This window comes from Pithys albifrons, chromosome 12 (assembly GCF_047495875.1).
Source record: "Pithys albifrons albifrons isolate INPA30051 chromosome 12, PitAlb_v1, whole genome shotgun sequence".
Taxonomy (NCBI): domain Eukaryota; kingdom Metazoa; phylum Chordata; class Aves; order Passeriformes; family Thamnophilidae; genus Pithys; species Pithys albifrons.
The window spans coordinates 11,715,750-11,737,855 of record NC_092469.1 but is presented as its reverse complement, the minus strand read 5'-3'; positions in this window follow the sequence as shown (position 1 = coordinate 11,737,855).

Below are 22,106 nucleotides of genomic sequence, written 5' to 3'. Positions count from 1 at the left end.
CTTCAGCTGGAGCCACAGCAGCTGCTCTGGTGTGAACTGGACAGCCCCTGGGTCTGTGTTTATGGTGGTTCACTTTGCACCACGTCCCTTTTCACCCCTCCCCTATGACAGGGAGAGAGCATGCACATCTTCTTGGTACTTCCTATTTAATGGTAGTACCTTGGGGCACTCCCTGAAGCTACATCCATGCTTGCAGACACCTCAGCCCTCCCCCAAATACATCAAGAAGTCTGGTGGAAGTGGTAGATAGAGAAACAGTCAGGCAGTTTTGACTTTCAAGGCTGACTAGTACATAGACATCCCACAACAAACTAAAAATCATTGCCATTGGTTTCAGTGGGAGCAAGACAGACCCTTAAATGAGGTCAGCTATTTGACATCAGAAGCAATTCCTGATGTGCTTGTTATCTGCTCTTGGAGGAACCCTGGCTTGCTTTCACAGCTGGCAACATACCAAATCCAACAGCTTATTCTGGAGTTCTTTTTGGTTTTTTTACTAATAGGCAAGATTCACAGGGTAGACTGAAAGGCAGAAATATTGGAGACAGGGTTTAAGGTATGTCTCTGTACTCATTTCATACTGGAGATCTTAAGAGAACCGCTGGTAACTCTACCCACACCTCCAATTTTTTAAGGGGGTGACAGTTTCAGTTGGAAAAAGGCACAGAGCTTCAGTGGATTGTTAGGTGATGCATTTTGAAAGCACGTAGCAATTAGATGCCGTACCCCATCCTAAGTCAGCCATGGCCAATTTCTTCCTCTCAGCCAGTCTTTCCCCTGCACTTTCAGATGGATGTAACATCTTCCTGCCCTGCCATTGCCAGCCAGCATCTACAGTTTCTGCAACTAGTCAAGAGCTGCTGAATAGCATCATAGAAATGACCACATTTTAATGGGGCCCCATGCAATTCCTGTCTACATGAAGTTCATTTAAAAAATTGCTTGAGATAAGAGCAGCTGTGTGAACATAAGATGCTTCATTATTTTATTGGGCACCTGATTTGTATCTCACTTACACAATTTTTCACTGTATTGACCTTATTGCCCTCATTGAAGTTTACTAATAATTTATACAGATCAGAATCAGTCCATATAATTATATATCATAATTATCAGCTCCTGTAAATTGGGGTTGGTCCGCTGAAGTCTAATTACACCACCTAAGGAGTTGACTCATTTGTTATGACTTTGTTATACAATAGACTGAAGCTAATTATACTGTATGTCTTTGTGTGCATCTTGGTGTGTATTTTCCGCCTCTCTTTATCCTCTTTCATTCCTCATTGCTTCTCCAGTGTTTCCAATTACATTAGTTATTTTGCTCCCTGTGGAAATAGTTTCCAAGAGACACTTATAGGAGCCTGGAATTAACTGACAGTCTGGAAGCTCAGTTTTGTGTCCTGGTGTTTACTGTGATCTAGACGTGTCAAATTGCCTACAGTTTTACAAATCTAACCTTTCAACATGTTTCGGAGTCAAATTTATAGCTGTATTTATGCTTGCAGTTAATTCATTCTAACATCCCAAGCAGGGAGTATTTCCCTTCCTATTAGAAAATGAGCCTTTGCTGAAAAACGTGAAGAAATGGCATTTTTGTTAGTGCTGTTGCAATGGTGAGAAGCAGAATCCTGGATAACACCATGTTTTGGAAAAGTGGGGGCAAAGCAACTCTGGCCTGTCCCTGTTCATCCCAGGCACTCCCTGAACCTGAAGGGATTTTGCTGTTTGGGAGCAGGCAGTGCTGCACAGCCTTTCAGTGGGATGTAGGCAAAGAGCTCACAGGCCCAGCACAGCCCTGAACATGTTCCAGACAGCTCTGAGACATACTCTGCCACTTGATCCAAACTAACTTGTCTGGTGACTGGTAGCAAGTTTCAACTATTACTAAATCAATTGGGGAAAGCTTCCAGAGATGTCGTTGGGTATATGAGATTGAAGTGTCCAGATAAGGAGAGCATGCAATGGGTATAAATGACGCTACTGAGAGTTTCCAGGAAACAGCTGACATGAGGCCTCTTTGAAATTCCAGATGCTGGGAAATATAAATAATACACATTAAAATATATTAAATGTAGCAAACATTTTTCTTTGGCTCAATCATGCTGCAACCAGAGTGCCTTCTTTTTTTTTTTTTACCTTGTTCTTCCTTTTAGTGCCTGCAGTCATTTAATTCACTGATTTGTTCTATATTAATTGTAGTAGTGTGGCTTGCTGAGTACATGACCATCCCAGCACTCCTGTTGCTGCAGGATAATACTGACCTACCAGGTTAGCAGGAATCACCATTCAGCATCTGCGTCCCTGTGGGGTGAGACGACGGCGCTCCCACAGCGCAGGTCTGTGCACTCAGTGAGTCACACAGAGGGAGGTGCCACGTAACTGTAGATGGCACAGCCTCAGCGAGCCTTGGTGCAGGATGGGATATATGAGTGCAGTGGATGCACAAACAGTATTAAAAAGTAATCTCATGTTTAATGGAGTTCTGCATAGCATACTGTTTTTACTGAGTGAACTGTGTCTGTTGTGGTCGTCTCCTCTGTCCTTTCAGTCAAGGCAAAATGCAACGTAATACCTATTACAGCCTGGAGACATGTGGGTCAGGAATACATACTTAAATCACACTTGCTGTGTTGCAACAGCTGTAGGACAGAAGAGTGCTTACTCTTAACTGCTGCTCACACCTTGACCTGCTGGCAGGACAAAAGAAAAAATGCCTTGGCTCCTGCCATAGCAGTTGCTCATACATTCCTGTAAGTGCTGTGAGCACCATGGGAAGGCAAAATCTCTGATTCCCCCAAAGAAAAGTTACCTTTTTACTTTCTTCATCCATGCAACACCTTTGTAGTAAATGGCCTCTGCTCAGGAATGGGACAACTCTGTTTCCTCCAGAAAAGCTGCTTCTGTGACTTACTGTTTTCAAGCTCTGGCTTCATGTGATTCAATTGTGGTACTAAAAACACTCTTCTGTCAGATACTTCTGTTTAGGTGAGCAACTGATACACAGATTAAAGTCAAACTCATAGCAATCAAACCATCAAAGCAACCTCTGCAGATTTTGTTAAATCCCCTGGGCTTTAACCAGGTGGAACCAAAATCACTTTAACAGAGCTGACAAGGCTGTGGTTTTACCGGTGCAGCAATGGCAAGATGCCACCCTCTGTGTAAAAGGTTTACACTTTATCTCTGGTTCTTCTCCAGTTTCAGCTGCTTATACTAATTGTGTGACTTTATTAGTCACTTGTAATTTCTTCATTGATTTTTGTTAAACTGTTTCCTGGCTCATGATCTTGGCAACCTGTTTCTATTGGTTAAACAAGCTTGCTTGTCAAGCAGGTTTTCCCAATGTCACAGTTCCAGTATTAACTCTCTTTATTGAGTAATGCTGCTTCTTATCCAGGATGAGATCAGACTTCATAACAAGTGGATCAAAGCCATCCAGTTTAGATCCAAAACTGGAGCTGAATACAAGTATTTTTGAAATTTGAGGATGTTTGAGTTGATTCTGGTTTGACCCTGCCATGGAGAAAGGTTCAAGCAATAAGTTCAGAGCTGTATTTGTATGATCTAATTAATTAAAGGCATTTTTAGTCACGCATTTTGATCATTGGGTCCATCTTTTATAACCAATGTTCAAACATGATGAGCTCCTAAACTGTCCAACAAAGAGGTTTAACACCTGCTGAAATGTATGGCACAAGATTTCCCCAGAAATTCCCTGTCGTATTTAAACAACATGACTTGTGTTGGCAGCTGGAGAAACCTGGTCAGTTAATAGATGGAAACCTAAGAAGCAACAAAGGGCCAAACTTTTTTTTTATCATAGTACTTTGATTCATATTAAATGCTACACATTTCTGAACACTCTACTCAGATTTCTACCCAAATACCAGAGGGCTGTTATAGCTGTATCCATAACAAAGGCAGAATTACTGAAACCTCATGTGAGAAATGTAGTTCTTAAGATTTCCTTCAGCTGAGTTCTGCAAATGAACTAATGCTGATTTGTTCAGATATGGTCCAAATGTTCATATTGATTTTGTGGGGTGTTCACCCAAACATCTGAGCTGTGGCAGAGGTTTGACCCATCACCCCCCTGACGCCTAGACCAATATGTTATGGTGTGCAGTGATGCTGATAATATTGCATTTCCCAGAAGCTTTTAATGCTACAGTGTGATGAGGACATATCACAATGAATGAGTTTCAAATCCAAAACTTTATATGTTATACCAGTATTTCAAAAGAAATTCCTCAGAATGCATTTTAATAGCGTAAATTCAGAATCTTATATTTCAGTTATAGGCAAAGAATTGTACCATTATGAGTAGTTAGTTTCCTTTTTTTCCTTTTTAGTAATGAGATTAGCTGTTTTCTTAGATAAACACATTTTGCACCAGCAAATATTTAATATCTTTCAGCCAAAAAGAAACACAAGTGTAATAACTGTGTAACTAGGATCACTCTGAAAAGAGCCATGAGTTGTGTAATTGTGGCTTTGTAGTTTATATAATCTAGGAAAACTGATATAAACCTTTGAAATATTCTGAAGCTAGTGCTACACCAGTGTTTCTGTTCTCCATGCTCAGTTGCCAGTGAAAAAGGAAACAGTATTTCTAAAATATTTATCTAACATGAAAATTTTTAAATTACAATACTTTTGCAAGCTACTCAGTTCCTTGTTTCTATCTGCAAATTGCATTAAAAGCAACTATATATGTCATTTCTCCTCAAATACAGAATGGCTGTAGGGACTTGTGATCATCTATGGGCCTATATTCTTCTTTATAATTTTGTACTGAAAAATTTTGACAACATTGACCTAAATTAAAGGGTGGGGGTAGGAAATAAATATGGCTTGCTAATAATGTAGCCAGTGTTTTTAGACCTTTCTAGCTTCTACAATGACACACTTGGTCATTATAGTTTGACTTTTATATTTGAGGGGTCACGAATGGCAAAATCAATCCTTATGTATTTACCAATTAATTGACTTTTAGCCTTAAATGAAAGGGGAATTTTTTAGCTTGTGCATTGGTTTACCTCTAGTGTGTACCTTGCCCATGTCACTTAAACTTTTTCTCATCTGTAACTGGATCAAGTGACACTTATCAATTTTAGAGAGATATCATGAAGATCCATTTCATGTTGTAAAGATGTTTCATCAAAAGGTAATTTCCAGGGCTCGATACCATCAATACCTCCTATTGATTTCAGTGAGGTTTGCAGTGAAAGTAATCCGATAATGAAAGCATCTAGTAATAATGTGAGGTGCAAATAATAATGTGAGGTGCAAATGTCAAGTTTAGCAGAAATATTCTTGGATTTCTGTCTGCAATGGGTTAGTTTCACCTTTATCAACCTGTAAAGGTTGCTGATTTGACTTCATTCACAAAGACCTGTGCCAAACTCACATGAGTGTCAGGTGTAGGAATTTTCCACTTTTTCCTGTTTTCCTGGATACTTTTTGAATTAATGTGTTTAGCACTGCTAGTGACACTTAAATCCAAAGAAAAAAAGTCTAACGTGTGGTATTTAGCTAACTGCCCATCTTCCAAGCAGGGCTGTAAATTTCAGCAAGTACAACTACACATAATGGTAATTTTGGATCTATCTGTATTTTAGGTGTTGGCAATAAAATGGGTACTTTTATTTTACTATGTCTCTGGAAAAAAAAAAAAAGGTGGTTTCATATAAAGAGCCCTTTATTCTGAGAGTATGCACTGTGTGAATCTAAGGTGGTTTATGGCCTGAACGTATGTTCTGTGTAGTATTCTCTAGATCCCAGAACTTTCACACAGCAGCTTTGCAGTGGCATGTCCAGAAGGGTTGGGTGAGTCTAACAGGACATGATGGAGTAGTTGTCCTTGAAGCCTTTGTACAAAATACCTGACACCTTTCAGTGCAAATGGGAGAACCTGTCTCTGTTTTCCCAACGTGTTATAACAACTCACACTCTGCTGAGCCCCGCTTAGACTGCATCGCTTTGCTGGCTGCAGCAGGAAGTTCTAAACAAAATGTTAAAATGTGTATTTATGCTCAGTGCCAGATTTCAAGCATGGGAGAGAATCCCAGTGCCAATTTATTACTAATTGTCCCTCCTGGCATTGTCTGTTCAACTTCTTGGAACTGCCAACCCTACAGATCACTGTAAATACTAATCTTCTTATACTTAAGGTATCAGGTTTTCTTTGATGTTACCAAACATGTTGACTCTTATCTTGGTTGAATGCACAATACAGACACAGTTATCATTAATAATGTTGTGTCTGCTGCTTCATTATGGAGAAAATAGCAAGATGCTTCCTTTCAAAATGACAGCTTTTCAGCACTTTAATAATGATCAAGCCTATTTGATTTACACCCTATTTGGTGTTCAAAATGAGGCACATTTATGTCCCTGAATCTAAAAAGAAAGGCCCTCATCCTAGTAATGTTCATGTATGTGCTTAGCTCGGCACTCAAAAAGCCCCTTTCAGCAAGCACTATACATGAATAAATATCTTCAGGACTGAGGTCCTGTGCTCCATTTACTTGCACAGCTGTCCTCGAGGCAAGGATTTTTCTAATATATATAGTCAGCTTTCAACTCACAAAGGGTCTGAATCTGTTAGCTTTAACTGGCACAGGCAGATCCATTTAATTCTCTATTCATGGGATATTTTGCCAAGTCATTAGCTTAAGTAGAACAATTCATGCAAGTAAAGGCTTTTAGGCAGAATCCAAAGAGTTAAAAAAAATTACATGTACTAAATTTCATAATATAGAAGATTAAAAGTCATTTACTAAATTCTACACTCTTGTAAACATAAGGCCTGATCTTCACCTGAAGTAAATTGGCATAGAGCTATTGACTTCACCAGTGCCACTGCAATTAATATCAGCTGAGCAGAAGTCACTTTTCTATACAGTGACATTTTAGTCTCTTCATGACTCATTAACTTGACCACATACTCCCTGTGAACCTGATCTAAAACCTGTATCTCAATTACTTGATCATCCTAAAGAATGGCTAATTGACAACTACATGCTTTAAAAAAATTGAAAGAAAGAAGGGGAGATATATTTTTATGTTTTTCATTTGGCAGAGTATTATGCTCTGAATAGTATAATATGCATTTCAAGATCTTGTTAATTTTGATGTGATAATGAATGGGAATTCCTGGTGGAATTTTTTGTCCAGATATATGAATGGTATTAGCTCAACAGTTATATGATTAAACAATAAGACCTGCTGAGGCAGGCACTACTCAGGGATGATTGACTGCTTTAATTGATTGACATCCAGAGGTAAAGCCAAGGGCACCAATTTACAGATCAGGTCAATTATCTCCTGGTAATGCCCACTTGCTATGTCTTATTGCTATGCTAATATTAACTGTTATTGAAACATTTTAATGAGTTTTTAATTTAAAAGTGGTAAATTTAAAAAGGGTGAACATTAAATTATTCAACTTGCAATAATGGGAACAGAAATATTCTGCTTTGCTAATGGTGATGTAAAAGTTTTGTTGTGCATACCAATACTTCTAGAGATAATTTTAGTTTGTCTCCCAGGGAAGGTAAATTCTCTTTGGCATTTAATAAAAACCTACAGTGGGGCAGCAAAGACTACCCAGAAATCATGTGAGCCTGGGAAATAAACATAGACTAGCACATCTGAATATTAGGTGGAAAGGCACCCCAGAGAGATGATGCTTCCCATGACAATGTCAAAGGGCTACTTATGGAAGCAATGGGAGGTCCTCAGTGTTATGCTGAATAGAGGTCTCTGAAAAGGGAGAGCTGAGCACAGGATTAGGCACATACCAAAAAGGGGAGAGACACAAGTCCCCAGGAAGGGGGCACACTCAGGCTCTGTCAGCCCCCCATCCACCTGTCCCCCTGCTTTTGCAATATGTCTTGAAGCACAGGCATGAAGCTCTGTGTGGGAACCTGGCTCTGTTTGCTGTTCTTGACAAGATCTCACTCCTGTAATCTGACCCAAACTTTGTCAAGGAAGATTTCATTTCAAAGAGCCCCATGTTTTTTATAGAGCAAGGGATGCAAGTCCCCTGGCTCACTTCACCCCTTCCAGCTGCTCAGAAGGTTGTGGCTGCCCTCCTGCTCCAAGTTACCTGGAGAGCTGGCAAGGTGGAGCACGTTGGCACTTCAGCTCACACTGTGCGGAAGCATGGGGAGATGTGATGTGTTGGGTCTCAAGGGTTCATGCAGCTGCATTGAAAGCCAAGGTTAGAGAGAGTAAGAGTCCTGTTAAAGTTGCCAGGGGCAAAAAGAATCTGGATGCAGCTGCCATGTGAGCTTGCAATAGCAACCAGAAAGATCCAGAATATAAGGTTCTCTGTGAACAGTCAGTGAACTCCTCTGGAGCACAGGCTCTGTTATGAACAGAGAAGTTAGACACTTCAACAATCGTTGAGAAATAAAGGGAGCAGATGGTTTAGGCAGTCACTGAAAGATACTGAAACTTCTCCTGTGTGGAGGACATGGAAAAGAAACTGTCTTTCCTTCATGTAGCCTCAAAGTAAAGTCTTAGAAAGGTAAACTTCAGCATGGATGTGAACTCTTGTTCAACCAAAGAGCGTTAAACAGATCTAGGAGATCCTTCAAGACAGTACTAAGAGCAGAAGTGCAAAGTGTTCCTGTGCAAACAAAAGAGGAAGGATAGTAAAAAACTAGTTTAACTAAATCACAATTTTTTCCCTTCAAACACTAGAAAGGGGAGAGGAGTGTAGCCTTAAGGTCAAAGATTTGTGATTTGTAACTGTAATGGGATACAGCTAAACAGACCAATGGAGAAAATGCCACACCACCAGGACATTGGCAGCCTAATGAACTGCCTTATAGTTCATGTAAGAAACTAGAGTAGTCACAGATCTTCAGAATGATTATATCACAGGGCTACAGAATATAAAATATGGTGTCTTTCTCAAGTGGACTAGACCTACAGTGTTTTAGTAAGACTTTGGACATCATCCCATGTGCTATTTTGATCCAAAATTTAGGAAACTAGTTGAAAAAGGCTGAGAAAATATAGTTGGTAGTAAAAGGATGGGGGGCTAGAACTACCAAGTTTTTGTGGGAGCCTATTGCAGGCCATCTAATTCTCAGTATTTTTATTAGCTGTGTGGAACTTGTAAGCTGTAGGATCTCCAACACTGGGGGTGTTTAAGAAGATGCCAGACAAATACCTGTCAGGTGTGACACAGAACAGTTGATCCAGCCTTCAGGCAGAAACATGAACTAGGTGACCTCTATGATCCATACAGTCCTATTTTTCTTTGCCTTGCATCAAAATATTTTAAGCTAATGTGCCAGAATTTAAACTAAAACAGCCAAGACAGAGGCAAATATTCTTTCTGCCAATCCCAGTTTGTGGGCTGTAACCTCTAGCAGAAGGCGGGGGGAAGCAAAGGATGCAGTAACATCTTAAATCACCACTGTAAGACTCAACAGAGCTCATCTGTCAGCAAGTCTTGACAGGAGACTCCTGAAAAAGAACCAAACAGGACTAGCAGGTCTGCACACTAGCTGTTTTTTTTTTCTTGACTTTCCCCCCTGCCCCCTTCTCCCTCCATTTACTCTCTCTGTCAGCCCTTATTTAAGGGAAGACAAACTCAGTTATGCTCGAGTTCAAATGAAACTTTCCAACTTACAAAGTTTCATTGAGTACCAAATGATGCCAAGCAAGCTTACCTGTCTCTGGCTAACATAGCATTGTGCGACTCCAGTCCCTGGGACTGGCACAAATACCAGTTATCAATCTCACAGGCAAGGGAAATTTAAATGAAAGATTGAGGGAAATGTGCATGATGACAGACAAGTTTTGCACACCCCTGTTGGTTGTTGCAGGTTGCTCAGTTGTACTAAAAGTGTCGATGTAACATGAGATGTAAATAGCTTTTACATTACCAGGGATTAGGGTCAGTACCTCAGACTGTCCAAAAAAATGCTTTTGCAGACATATTGTGGGAACCAGGGGACATGGTTTCCCAATCACCTTTCTTCTCTTTGGTTTCCCTAACCGAGGTGGTGGACATTTCCCAGCCCCTGTGAGTGCTCTGAGCTAGATAGATGGAAACCATTGCACTTAATGCTACAAGGGATGAAAAATGCTATTGGTAGTTTTACCTGAGGCTTGAAATACATGTTTATGCAATGTACAATAAGGACCCAGGGTTACAAAAGAGCTGAATTAAGCATCTATTACTATGCTGAGTATGGATTGTATAAATAAAAGCTCCAAATAGTTTCAATTCTTTATATGTGTTTTCAAAATACACTTTGTTAATACTCTTGAGTTTGGAATAATTTTTACAGGCAAGGGACCAAAACTAATGTGAAGATGAATTTCACGCCCCTCTTAATCCACACCATGAAGTTATTCAAAAGTCAGTGAAAGATCAGTTCCAGTTCAACCCACACTGATGCCCTAATCTGCATGCTGTCATCAGGCAATAGTGAGTTTGGAAGTTGCCATATGGGAGCCTGGCAGATGTTGCACAAACTGCCTTTTCCTTCCTGCTTCCTGGACTTTCCTCAGACATATGCTCTGTCACAGAAGCACCCAGGAATGCGATCATATCTACCCCTCAGCAAGTGCTCTAAGATTGCTTCATTTTGCCCAGTGCATGTTCACAGCTCTCTGCCATGTTTGTTATTTTCCATAACACAGCCACATACCAGAAATTAAATTGCAGTGTTGTTCCTGTTGCTTCTGTTTGTAGTGGCAAGAGTTCACTGACAACTATTGACGGTGGCTTTGGGGACAGATAATTTTCCACAGTCTATAAACAAGATCCATCAAACCATACAGTATTTTGCCTTTTCTGACTACTCATTAATGGGGGAATGACTGGATGGTTACACTATCCCGTGATCAAGCCGGTCAGATGCCACACTGAACATTATCTAATAAACCATGCCTAGACTCTTTTGCATTAGCATGACTACAGGATATTTCTATTAGAAAAGGTGGCATGAGGATGAGCAGAATAGTTACACATCCACCTGGAGAGGAACACACAGACTTTACTAAAATCTCTTTCTTGGCTCTTTGTTTCTTTCATTGTTGAGGATGTTCTGTTTCCTTGAGGTGCAACACTTCTTTCCAAAGTCAATTTCTTTTGCTCACTAAATTTACAGGTTTACTTCTGTGATTCATCTCCTGCATGACAGTAGGCTTTCCATTTTGCCATGCCTCTATATTAGAATGTCATCTTTGTTGTTCCTTTTTCTTTGTATATGAACAGACTTCATATAGCCCTGGTCATAAATGCAGCTAAACAGAGCTGCTTCCAAATACACACTACTGCACTGATGTGTAACTGAGATCCCAAAAACACAGCGCACTGTGAGAGCCAGCAAAGAGCTGGTGGATTATTTTTTAAGGGGACATACCACTTTCCCTAATCCCCACTTTCAAATTTATAAACGCATGAGACATTAGTAGGTGCAAATCTATACTGGAATCCATAAATTTCCTGGGATGGGCATCTTATAAATAAAGTAGTAGATCTATGATGAAACAGAGCTTTCTATAAACCCTTTAAATTTGTCTGACTAAAGTATTATGGACTGGTTTGGGCCTTGATCCGGTGGTAGTTGCTTGCCTGATGCCAGCTGAACTCCTGTCTGGATGGAGTTTCTTACAGTATGAGGTGCTTCTGCGGAACAAATACTGGTCTATTACAGAGTCAAACAGTACTGGGAGATGTTACGTCCCATTGCAAAGTATTTATTTTCTAGTTAGAAAGAAACACAGAAAGGCATCCATCTATCTTTAATAGATGCATAAGAAATGGAACAGTGTATCAAAATCATGTCAATCAGGTGAACAGGAGGTAATGTCACTTCCTTTTAAAGAATGGAAGGGCAGTGTGTCCTACAAGAAAGCATGCATTGCTGATTTTGTGCCAAATCTCATACTGTTGTAACGAACTGATTTATTTTGTTTTCCTTGATCACTGAGGAGTTTACCTTTCAAATCACTAGAGCTGTTAGAAAAAGGAGAAAATACGCATCATGCATGTATAGGCAATTTGTGCCAAACTATTCCAAAGCAATATAGGTTGTCAGCAAACAGGGCGATTTGCTGTGTGCTGGTATCTGCTATATGTCGCATATTATCTGTAACAACTCTGCAATTCATTCTTTCACTCTTGTTCTCTCTCTTTCATCACATTAGATTATGTAGAGGCACTTCAAGGTAAATTTTTAAAACTGTGTGGGAGATGCACGTTGGAGAAAAGCTAAGAAGCAAATATCTTGAATGTTTTTTTAGCACAACTCCATCTGTCACCTGTTTTGACAACTTACCTGCACGTCACCCTCTGTCTCATGCTGCTGTATTGAGTCATATTGTGATATCTCAGAATAACATATTTGGGAGCCAGTGCTGTCTTAAAAATGCCTCATGCTTAGTAATTATAAGAAAGTCTTCTATGCATAAAGAATATATAGGACAGATATTTCTGTCAGCCCCATACACAGCCCTGCTGTGTGTATAGTGTTACACTGTCATGAACCCTCTCAGTGACACCACACTTGGGGAAGCTCAAGGTCAAGAGACTCATTTGCATCATGAGTGCAACACCTCTTGTTGAAGTACTGTTCCACATTGCCCCCACTGATAGGTCTTATTGCCAAAATATTCCTTTCAGATTGTGCAAAATAGCAAGTCAGCTAAGAATGCTCAGAGCTGACAGTGATATAAAATATTAATATGGCCTTATAGAAAACTATCTATAGGCTCTTACAGCACCTGTGATTTTGTTTTGCAGTTTACTGTATTAAAAGAGCACAGTCAACTTGCAATCCAGCCACTTACAAAAGCATATTACCTGTAGTCTTCCTGATCATTTACAGTCACAAATTATTCTTGAAGCCTTTTCTGTCACTGTGTGGAACAGGAGCAGGAGAGAGAGAAGTGCAAGAATGAAAGTGAAGGCAGACAGAAAATACAGAGTGATCCTGCCAGCCACACAAAATAACCCAACAGAAGGAAATCCTCCCTCCCACTCTCTTTTCCTTAATGGCTACTATGTAGTGCTTCCATTTACAGATTGAGGTGAATGTCTCTCATGAGAAATGAAAGACAGATTGTGGCCCTTTAGAAACTCAGAGAAAGAGGGAGAGTCTGAAGGGTTGGCTGATGCCTCCCTGTCCCAGCCACCAGATAGGTCCAGCTGATTTGGGAGTTTTGGGATGGGAGAGCATGGGTCGAAATAGGAGAGCTTCAGTAATTTACCAGGATGAGATACACACTTAGTGGTGTATTGCAGAATGGCTAATTAGTCACCAAGGGTATGTGGAGGTGGAAACCAACACTAATGGGGGTGATCACTGAAGAGATGGTGTTAAGTCTGTGTGGCACAGGCTCCAATTCTACAACTGGATGTCATGAACAGAAGGAGTCTCTCTGACTCCATTCAGCTGTCGATCAGGCCATACCATTGTCCAAATGCCAGAGCTGTCTGGCCAACTTGCCTGCTCACATTCTTGAGAGAAGTGTGATACGTGAGACTCATCGTGGAATTTGGAGCCCCGACGCTTGTTAGGAGCAGGAGCACTGGCCCTGCTGCACGCCTTCCTGGTGCTCCGAGCACCAAGGACATGGACGATACAATGTTTTGAAGATGTGCAGAGAAAAAATGCAGATCTTGAGAAACAGTAGACAGGGGCAAGTTTAGGGGGTCTGATTAGCAATCATCCCTATCATCGAAATTTTAAGGATTACTCTGAGAGATGATAAAACTGCTCAAAGGCTGAGCTCTTTTTGGGCCTGTAACACAAAAGTCCAGGCATTCCTGGCATTTAGGGATTTCCCTATCCTCTGGAGAACTGGTGGACATGGGAACAGGCTGTGGGATACATTGTGTAGCTCTTGCAGATCACAACCTCTGCAGGAGGTGTAGGCGGAGCCTGGCACACATTGTGAGATTTTGTCGGCACAGTCCTTTGGCAAAATAAAATGTAAGCATCAAATCACATTGATGCATCCGGATTGTACCTGTCCTACCAAGCTTGTGTGAGTGGCACTCGCTGCTAATCGGTTTGGGGACACCAAGTGGCAGTGGAAACGCATTGACTTACTATCCACTGATTAGTTTTGCAGACACAAAACATGTTTGCTTTAAACCAGCTCTGTACTTCTGTAAGTCTGTTTTGGAGCTCCACTGTATAAGTACTAGTGGAGTGGCTTCTACTGCATTAGTTTAGGTGTATTTTCCCAGAATACATCTTGCCTAAAAGATATGGGAGACAGTACATGGTGTAAGAGGCAGCTCCTGAGCTGAAGAGCCTCAAGCATGTGATACAGCACACAGACCTTTCAGTAGTGAGCTCAGGAGATCATTATCTAATGTAAGCGGTGCATCTAATTGCATACAGAAGATTCCTCTGCTTCACAGTGAGAACTGAAGTCCTTGATACAGGAGTTACAAAAGAAATTGAATGTGTGGCTTCCACCCAATTTCCCTATTATTTCCCCCTCTTTCTGTAGGACAGTACTGACAAGATATTGCATGGTGGAACTTAGGTGTTGGAACAGCACTTGTGTAGCTTACTAGCAGATCATTGGTCTAGGAGGGTGAAGAGCCAGCCTGAACTCTGCCAGGGGCTTGTCCATCTAAGATTTATTGATTATGGCAGATTGTTCATTTGTGCATGGGCTTTGGATGTTGGGGAGAGATGAGGGAATCTGCAGGGCTACTATCAATCTTCTCTTGAAATACTGGTCTAGCTCCAGCACAGCTGAGCTGCGGGTAGAGTGATCTTCCACACACACTCTAGCCTTTCCTATGCAGCTGAAGTTTTGTTTCCATGCCCAAGCCTTTTGAACCATGTAAAATGGGATCTTCAAGATACAGTTCCATGAAATATAACTTCAGCTTTGGGAAAGAAGGAAACACTGGAATTTCTTTACTAAGGCTTACACTGCACCAGGTCAGATGTCGTTGAACTTGTGGCTACAGCACAAAAAAGATGCCTCAGCTGCAACAGCTGTAACAGCACAGTCCCACCAGCCTTGGCTGGTGCATACTGGCACCAGCCTGCTTAGCTGTTGAAGGCTTAGTTCTGGGAGTATGGTGGGTGTAGGCCAGCCCTCCTTCTCCCTGAACACATCTGGATCACCTGGCCCCTCCACCTGAGAAAACCCTCCCTGTCTTCTGCTGGCAGCACTGGAAGATTTGAGGGTGGATGCTGCTGAAAGTTTATCTTGGGATCAAACACTAGGTGTTATAAAGGTCATTAATGTTTTCCAAGTAATGTTCTGTTTGCTTCTCAAAGCCTCTGCCAAGTTTCTCAGAGGTGTGTTCATAAAATGCCCTGGATGTCTCATACAATAAAGAAGGTAGCAGATTTCTAAACCAATTTGTGATACATCAGTAGCATCTCAGAAGAATATATTCTTATTACTTGGAGTTGTTCAGACTGGTTTCCTCAGCAACTGAATGCTTACAGTTGGAATAAAAAAAATCCATATTGTTTATATTTTAGCAGTTTTGTAGATTTAAAAGTGCTACATTAACCAAAACATGCCTCAGCTCTTAATTTAGGTTTCACAATATATCCCACTGAATATTATTTTTATGATATAGTGACCCTGTGATGTGTAGCCCTCTTGGCTGGTGTTCTGCTGGCAATCAACTCAACCAGTTCAGAAATTCAGAGGATGCAGGATTACTTGCAGAATGGATGCATTGAAAGACATTGTTCCAGTAACAGTTGATCATGTAACTAAACCAAGTCCGTTAGGGATGGCAAAGATACTGTTTTGTTTCATTTTAAGATAGGTACCCAGGCTTGGTACGTTTTTCCAAATTACCATGCATTAACAGTCTTATGTAGTGTTTGGTGACCATATAGTCACTGTTTTTCATTGGTGGGATGCAAAGGCCAATGGGACAAAATTGTACCCCAAATCATATATCTCTTTGCTTCTAATTAGAATGTGTGCACACATTGTTTTCAGCTGCTGTCCTGTGCATGCTGCCTCACCCCCTCCCCAAGTTCTTGTTGCCTCTAACATTTTGTCTTCAGCCTCCACTTATTTCAGTTGGAACAAGGCAGATTACTTTAACAGTGCCATCAGCAGATCCTTTTTAATGTGGTTCCTTGTGGCTGAAGTGAGTTGAGGAGCAATTATGTGAGCAGCCGAGCAAGCAGATGAGAAGGGATAACAATTCGTAGCAGAGGGAAGTGGCGAGCAGATGGAGGATAGGGATAGCACCTCTTCAGGTAGAGTAGATGTAAGCAGACAGGCTTAATAAACACAGTTTTAATTGTTAGCTACTTCCTGTCAACCAGGAAAAGAGGGAGGTGAATTAGATGTTCATGGCATGGCATTTTTTTATCCACACACAAGATCTTAGGAGTTCACTTTTAAATTCAGTTAATTTTGTTATTACTGTAATTGAATCTGCTTATGCTAACTATTTATTTATGTACATTCAGCCAAGTTGCCTGCAGTATTATTTTTTTTGCTGCTTCAAAATCATTCCTGCATCTCTTATGTTGAGATTTCAGAAGTGAGTACTGTGTCCTTTGGGAGCACTCCTGCCAGTGGAGCATACAGAGGGGCTTCAACTTGCTTTGCCACTAACAGGGTGTTCTTCAAATAAAGCTCCAGGTTGCATTAGGCTTCCATCATTCTGGATTTTGTTGCAAGTTGTTGTAATTAATGACTTACTACCACATTATCAGAAATATATTCTACCTACTGATTTTCAACTGCAGATTACCTCTTTCAGTATGTTTTGTAAAGGACCATGTTCTGTGGCAGCAATCTTAGGAACCTTATTTGTTCATGTCAATCAACTCTGCAAACTGTATTTTTCAATCAAAGCATTTGTCTTTAGAGGAAAAAAAAAAGTGAAACCAGTAGGATCCAAGCCTAAATAATTAAGGCCAGAGCCTTAGCTGGTGTGAACAGGAATATAGAAATCATGGGATACACAGCAGATGTTACCAGATCAACATCAACTTTTTTTATATTACAGCTGTGATGGAAACACTGATCTTATGTTACAAGTAACAATTAGACTTTTCATATATTGTGGTTGGCTTACTCTTTCTTAATCTTTTTTTCCCCTTTTCTGCCCCTTTTCCCCCCTTTTCTTTTCTTGCTCTGTTGAATTATTTTATTAGAATTCAAGATCTAGACAAGTCAGGCATTCCTGATAAACCTCTGTTACCAGCACAGCATTTAGTCATAAAACTTCAGAGCAAAGGGAATGAAAAACATATTTTGCCAAATTTATTTCCTGCAAGTCTTAGAATAGACCAATATCCTTCCTAAACTTTGCAAGCATACAGGTATAATTTGGGTAAGTTAAGTACAGAGACAAAAGGGCATATTTCAGCTACATGAAAGAGGTTTATATTGTCATTTCAGAATGGAAAGTAGAGTATGCAGAAAAAAAGTATGTCTTGAAATTTAAAACGTTCAAGACTTGATTTCAGCTAAATCATTACTGAACTACTCAAAATACTGGCTTCAGCAAATGCAAAGTCTGTCTTACATGATATGTAAAATGAAATATAATAGGTACCTTTCAGTACATAATAAGTCTCTCAGGTTAAACTCCTGCTCAGTTTCCACTTAACCTTTCAACCCAATCAAGGAAGTTAGGTTGAAATAGTAAAGATTCATTTCTTTTCAAGAGAAGTTTTATCTTGAAACTGGGCATCTGAGTTTAGATCAATGCAAGAGAGATAAATTTAAGAGCCAGTGGCACATTTTGGGGGTTCAGCTCCCAGGATGTTGGCAGAGGGCATGCTTACTGTGCCCACTTGCCCAGAGCTGCAAGGGTTGCTCACAGGAAGCTGAAGGATAGTGAACATACCTGAAGAGTAGAGCCTCCATGTCAGGGTATTTCCTATATTCAGAGAGAAACTGGAATGACAGACAAAACATGGGGCAAATGGGAAACTAGACTGAATTAATGAGAGATGAGATTGAACTGGAGTAGTCAAAGAAAAGAGCATCTTTTCCAGACACAGGAATTAATGGTTAAACTTTCAGAGTGGACTCCTTGCAATTGGCTTGAGCTCAGGATAGAAAATACATTTGGTGACTTAAAGGGAAATAGACACACTGTATGCTCAGAAGAAATATATCAAATTTTTGACAAAAGGCCTCTTTACCATTTAATTCCCACTGCACTGAGGCGATCTCTACATGGGGTCTGAGGGAGCTGCTTGATCAGTTTAGCTGCTCTGCAGGGGTAAGGCTACAAGAGAGATCTGAGCATGGCCATCTCTGCAAAGCACTGCTTTCAGCTTTTCTGGCTCTGAAAGTTACCTAAAAGTAAAGATGATGAGGCAAAGGTAAGGTAAAGAGACTTGTTCAGAACAGCAGGGCGCTGTGTATGCATTTGGAGCATTAAATTGGAGGGGTTTGGTCTTCCTGTGACATGTCTTGTGAGGATGCTATACCAAGTATGAATGAAGAGTAGACTCAATAGCTGGTTTGATAGTGTTGCATGATCATACTTGCAGGGACTGTGGACTGAACTGCAGTGCTCTAACCTCGATATTCAGTAGTTATTCTTGCTGCTGCAAGATCAAGTGCCACCTGAACGCTGGTGTTTTCTCTCATGGACCCAGTGAGCTGCAGCTACAGCTGATGGCCAAAGTTTTACCCCATAATCCCTGGCTGCTTTTGTTCACTCTCATGCAAACTGATCCTAGGATGCGTGTGTGCATGCATATGTGTATGAGAGATTAAATTTGTTGACAATTTTATCATACAAATTGTGTCTGTTTCCTACCTGATGCAGTTTGAGACTAGGATAAACCATCTAATATAATCAGTTATGTAGATTCTCAGAAACCCTGCTCTTAGTTTGCTTCATGTGGGCTTTGGAAGTTAGAATATTAAAAGTATTTTTCTTGATGCGTAGTTAAAATCAGCCACTTTTATAGTTAATGGTCATCTGTGTGAGTCTGAATTGGCACAATTAGTTGTAAGAGTCACAAAATAATTGCCTACGTGTGACAGATATTTTTTTCCCCTCCTAACTCATTGGCTAAAAGATCCTTAATTTTGGAAACTGTAGGAGGCCTCACTCCTCAGGACTTGGACTGCAGATGCCAGTAAGCAGGAGTCAAAGAAGATTGCAACCAATTCATCAGCTTCATGAATGCTAGCAAAGTAAAAACTGATAAAATAATGAATCTTCTCTTGGCAAACATGAAAGGAAAACATTAATACAATTTGTTGGCTGCAACTGGAGATTCACCTACTCTTACAGACCTAAAGATGGCTTCCATATGGTGGGGGGAATTTGAAGCTTTGGGAAACAGAGAGTACTCAAAGCAGAACTGCTGTCTTGCAGGAGGACAGTGAAGTATTTATACTTCAGAAAGGACTGAATTTGGTTGAGCTATGTTCCCAATCCAGGCCACAAATGCTGCTCTTGGCTGTGCTCCAGAATCTTCTTCAAAGGCTAGTCCTTCACAGAAGCTTAAAGGTGTCAGGAAGAATATCTCTTGTTCCTCAGCCTCAGCTCTAGCTGCTTTTCCCTCCGTATGCTCTGGGAAGTGTACGCATTATTTCCTTCCTGCTGATGTCTCCCTGGGAGGTCCATCTCTCTTCTGAGCTGGGGACAGCTGTGCTGTGCTGAGCACCTTGCCAGGGATAATGAGGCCTCCAGAGCCTCTGCTCTCCCTTCAGGCAGGGGAGACTCTCATATTCATTCATTCCACCTAATAAAAATATGTTGGTGTAGGAGGCTGGGATCACACCAAGCTTGGCTTGGTTCTGAAGGAACACAAAGTGATACCACGTCATACCCACAGAACCCAGTACTAATGCTTCTGATATGTATTATTTTGCAGTAATATCCCAGCAATGGTGTCAAATAGAACAAAAAGCACATGTTAGAACTACCCTGAAGCATGTCTGAATTAATTATGCCTCTTAATTTTTTTGGATAAAAGTCAGGTGCTTATTTCATTATTTATAGCACAAAATCAAAACATTACTGTTTTATTTATGATGATGATGATTCTGCCCAGACTGTGTTGGTTTTTCTGCTATCAACAGCAGCTCTGGAAAACTTGACCTCTTTCCATGCTCCTAGAGAGCCAGGAATGAAGTGGATTTTCCCTAAACTGTAGTTTAGAAATTTTTAAATAATAATAATAATCAATCAATTTTTGTATTATTGGGAGAAAGAGTATTTTATCCTTTTACCTAATGTATGAAATAAATCATAGTAACTATGTGGATTGTACACATCATAGCAGTGCAAACTATTAACCAATTAATCTTGAAAACACTTCAGTGAGGCAAATATGTTGGCTACTATGCTAACCAAGTTACTGGAAAATTTGATTTATCAAAATAATTACTTACCCTACGACCAAAAAAAGGAGGTATGTGCCATCACTTAAAACTTCCTGAGATGATAAATACACATTTAAAAGACATGATTTACCAGGCAACTATTATCTACAGAATTAAAATTAGTATGGAAAGGGAATGTAGTCTCCAAACATTTGAGCAGGAGCCTGTGTGTACTGTCAACTTCAGAATAGCTCATTTATTTTCATAGTTCAGTTCCCTTCAGCAAATAAAATGCAATCTGGCAAACTAACTATGTAACATAAAACACTTCTGTAATCCGCATGTAATGTAGAACAAACAAATTTTTAAAAATGTGAAGTTTGTCCCACAATTATGTCCCTCTGACTTTTCTATAAGTAGAACTGTCATGCAATCAAAGTTTTGCTGCCTTAAATCTGAAATATGGTAGTGATGGATGAGTCACATCCCTAATTTAGTGATATGAGAGAACGAAAATTGCAAGGAGTTGCTCCTTTGCAAAGCTGGTTTGATGTGATGTAGCCTCCTATTTAATCAGAATGTTTGCATTTACTATTATTTTCACCCATCTCTCAGTCCTCATTAATATTAATCCTTGCATCCACACTAACATGAGCTGCAGGAACTGTAGCAGTGTTGTTGCAGAGTAATTGTGTTTATAACTGTAAATACAATTGATTGCCATTTCACCATATGAGCATGAACTTCATATATAGGAGCTATTACACTGGGAAGAAACGTTTTAAGTGAATTCCAGTGTCATCTAAATTGATAGTTAAAGGTATGAAATTCAGCGTTGATAAATGGAAATGCTTTTTTACACAACACATGATCTAACTGTTGGCCCATCTGCCACAGCAAATTGTTCAGACTGAGATTTAGAAAAATTCAGATTTAGATGTTTATATGGAAATCAGAAATATCTAATGTTATAATTAATACAACAAATAGTGAAAAGGATACTGCACTACATGTTCTAGGATGTAAATCAGTCCCTAAATACTGGGGAGCGGGATATGAAAGCAGGCTGCTTTTATTGGCCCAATAATGTGCTTTTGCATATCTCCTGATACATTAGGTACTGATCAGCATCAGACAATAGCTGCTTTGGTTCAGCCATAGAAATGTTCATTTCCAAAGGTACTTTCTTATACTTTTCCTAGAAGGAAGGTGTTGTTCACACTGCAAGAGCACGGTTTTTCAGTCCAGACTCAGAACAGCAAGGCAGAAAGGTCTGCAAACTTACGGCATCATATATCTTTCCCCCAAAGACCCATTTAACTTTCCTTACTCACAGTCAGGATTCAAGGTCAGATCACTTCTTTTTCAAATTTAAGATTTGAAACTGGTTTGTCAAACATGTTTACATCCCCCTGTTTTATGAAGGCATGGTGTAGTAGGCCAACATTTTTGAGAGAGATGATAGGTTGCATGAAAAAGCTTTTGACCCAACACCGTATGGTGCCTATGGAGCACAGATACTTAATAAGTAAATCCTATGATAGGTACTACAGAAAAATTGTGTAGTTTGGATCAGAAGAGCACCACTGAAGAAAAATTCCTGATTATTACCGGTAGCTACTTGGTGGTTTATATCATGGAGCAAACTGGCAGCACACAAAAAAATCTGAAAAATCTGCTACAAATGGATTTGATAATTCACATGGGCTATGAAGTCATAGCTTACGAGTGATGTTTGGTGGTAAAGCCAGGAAGAAAATGGAATTTATCTTCTTCCTGAAAAGTTGCCTGATTTTGAAATAACGAGAAATGTA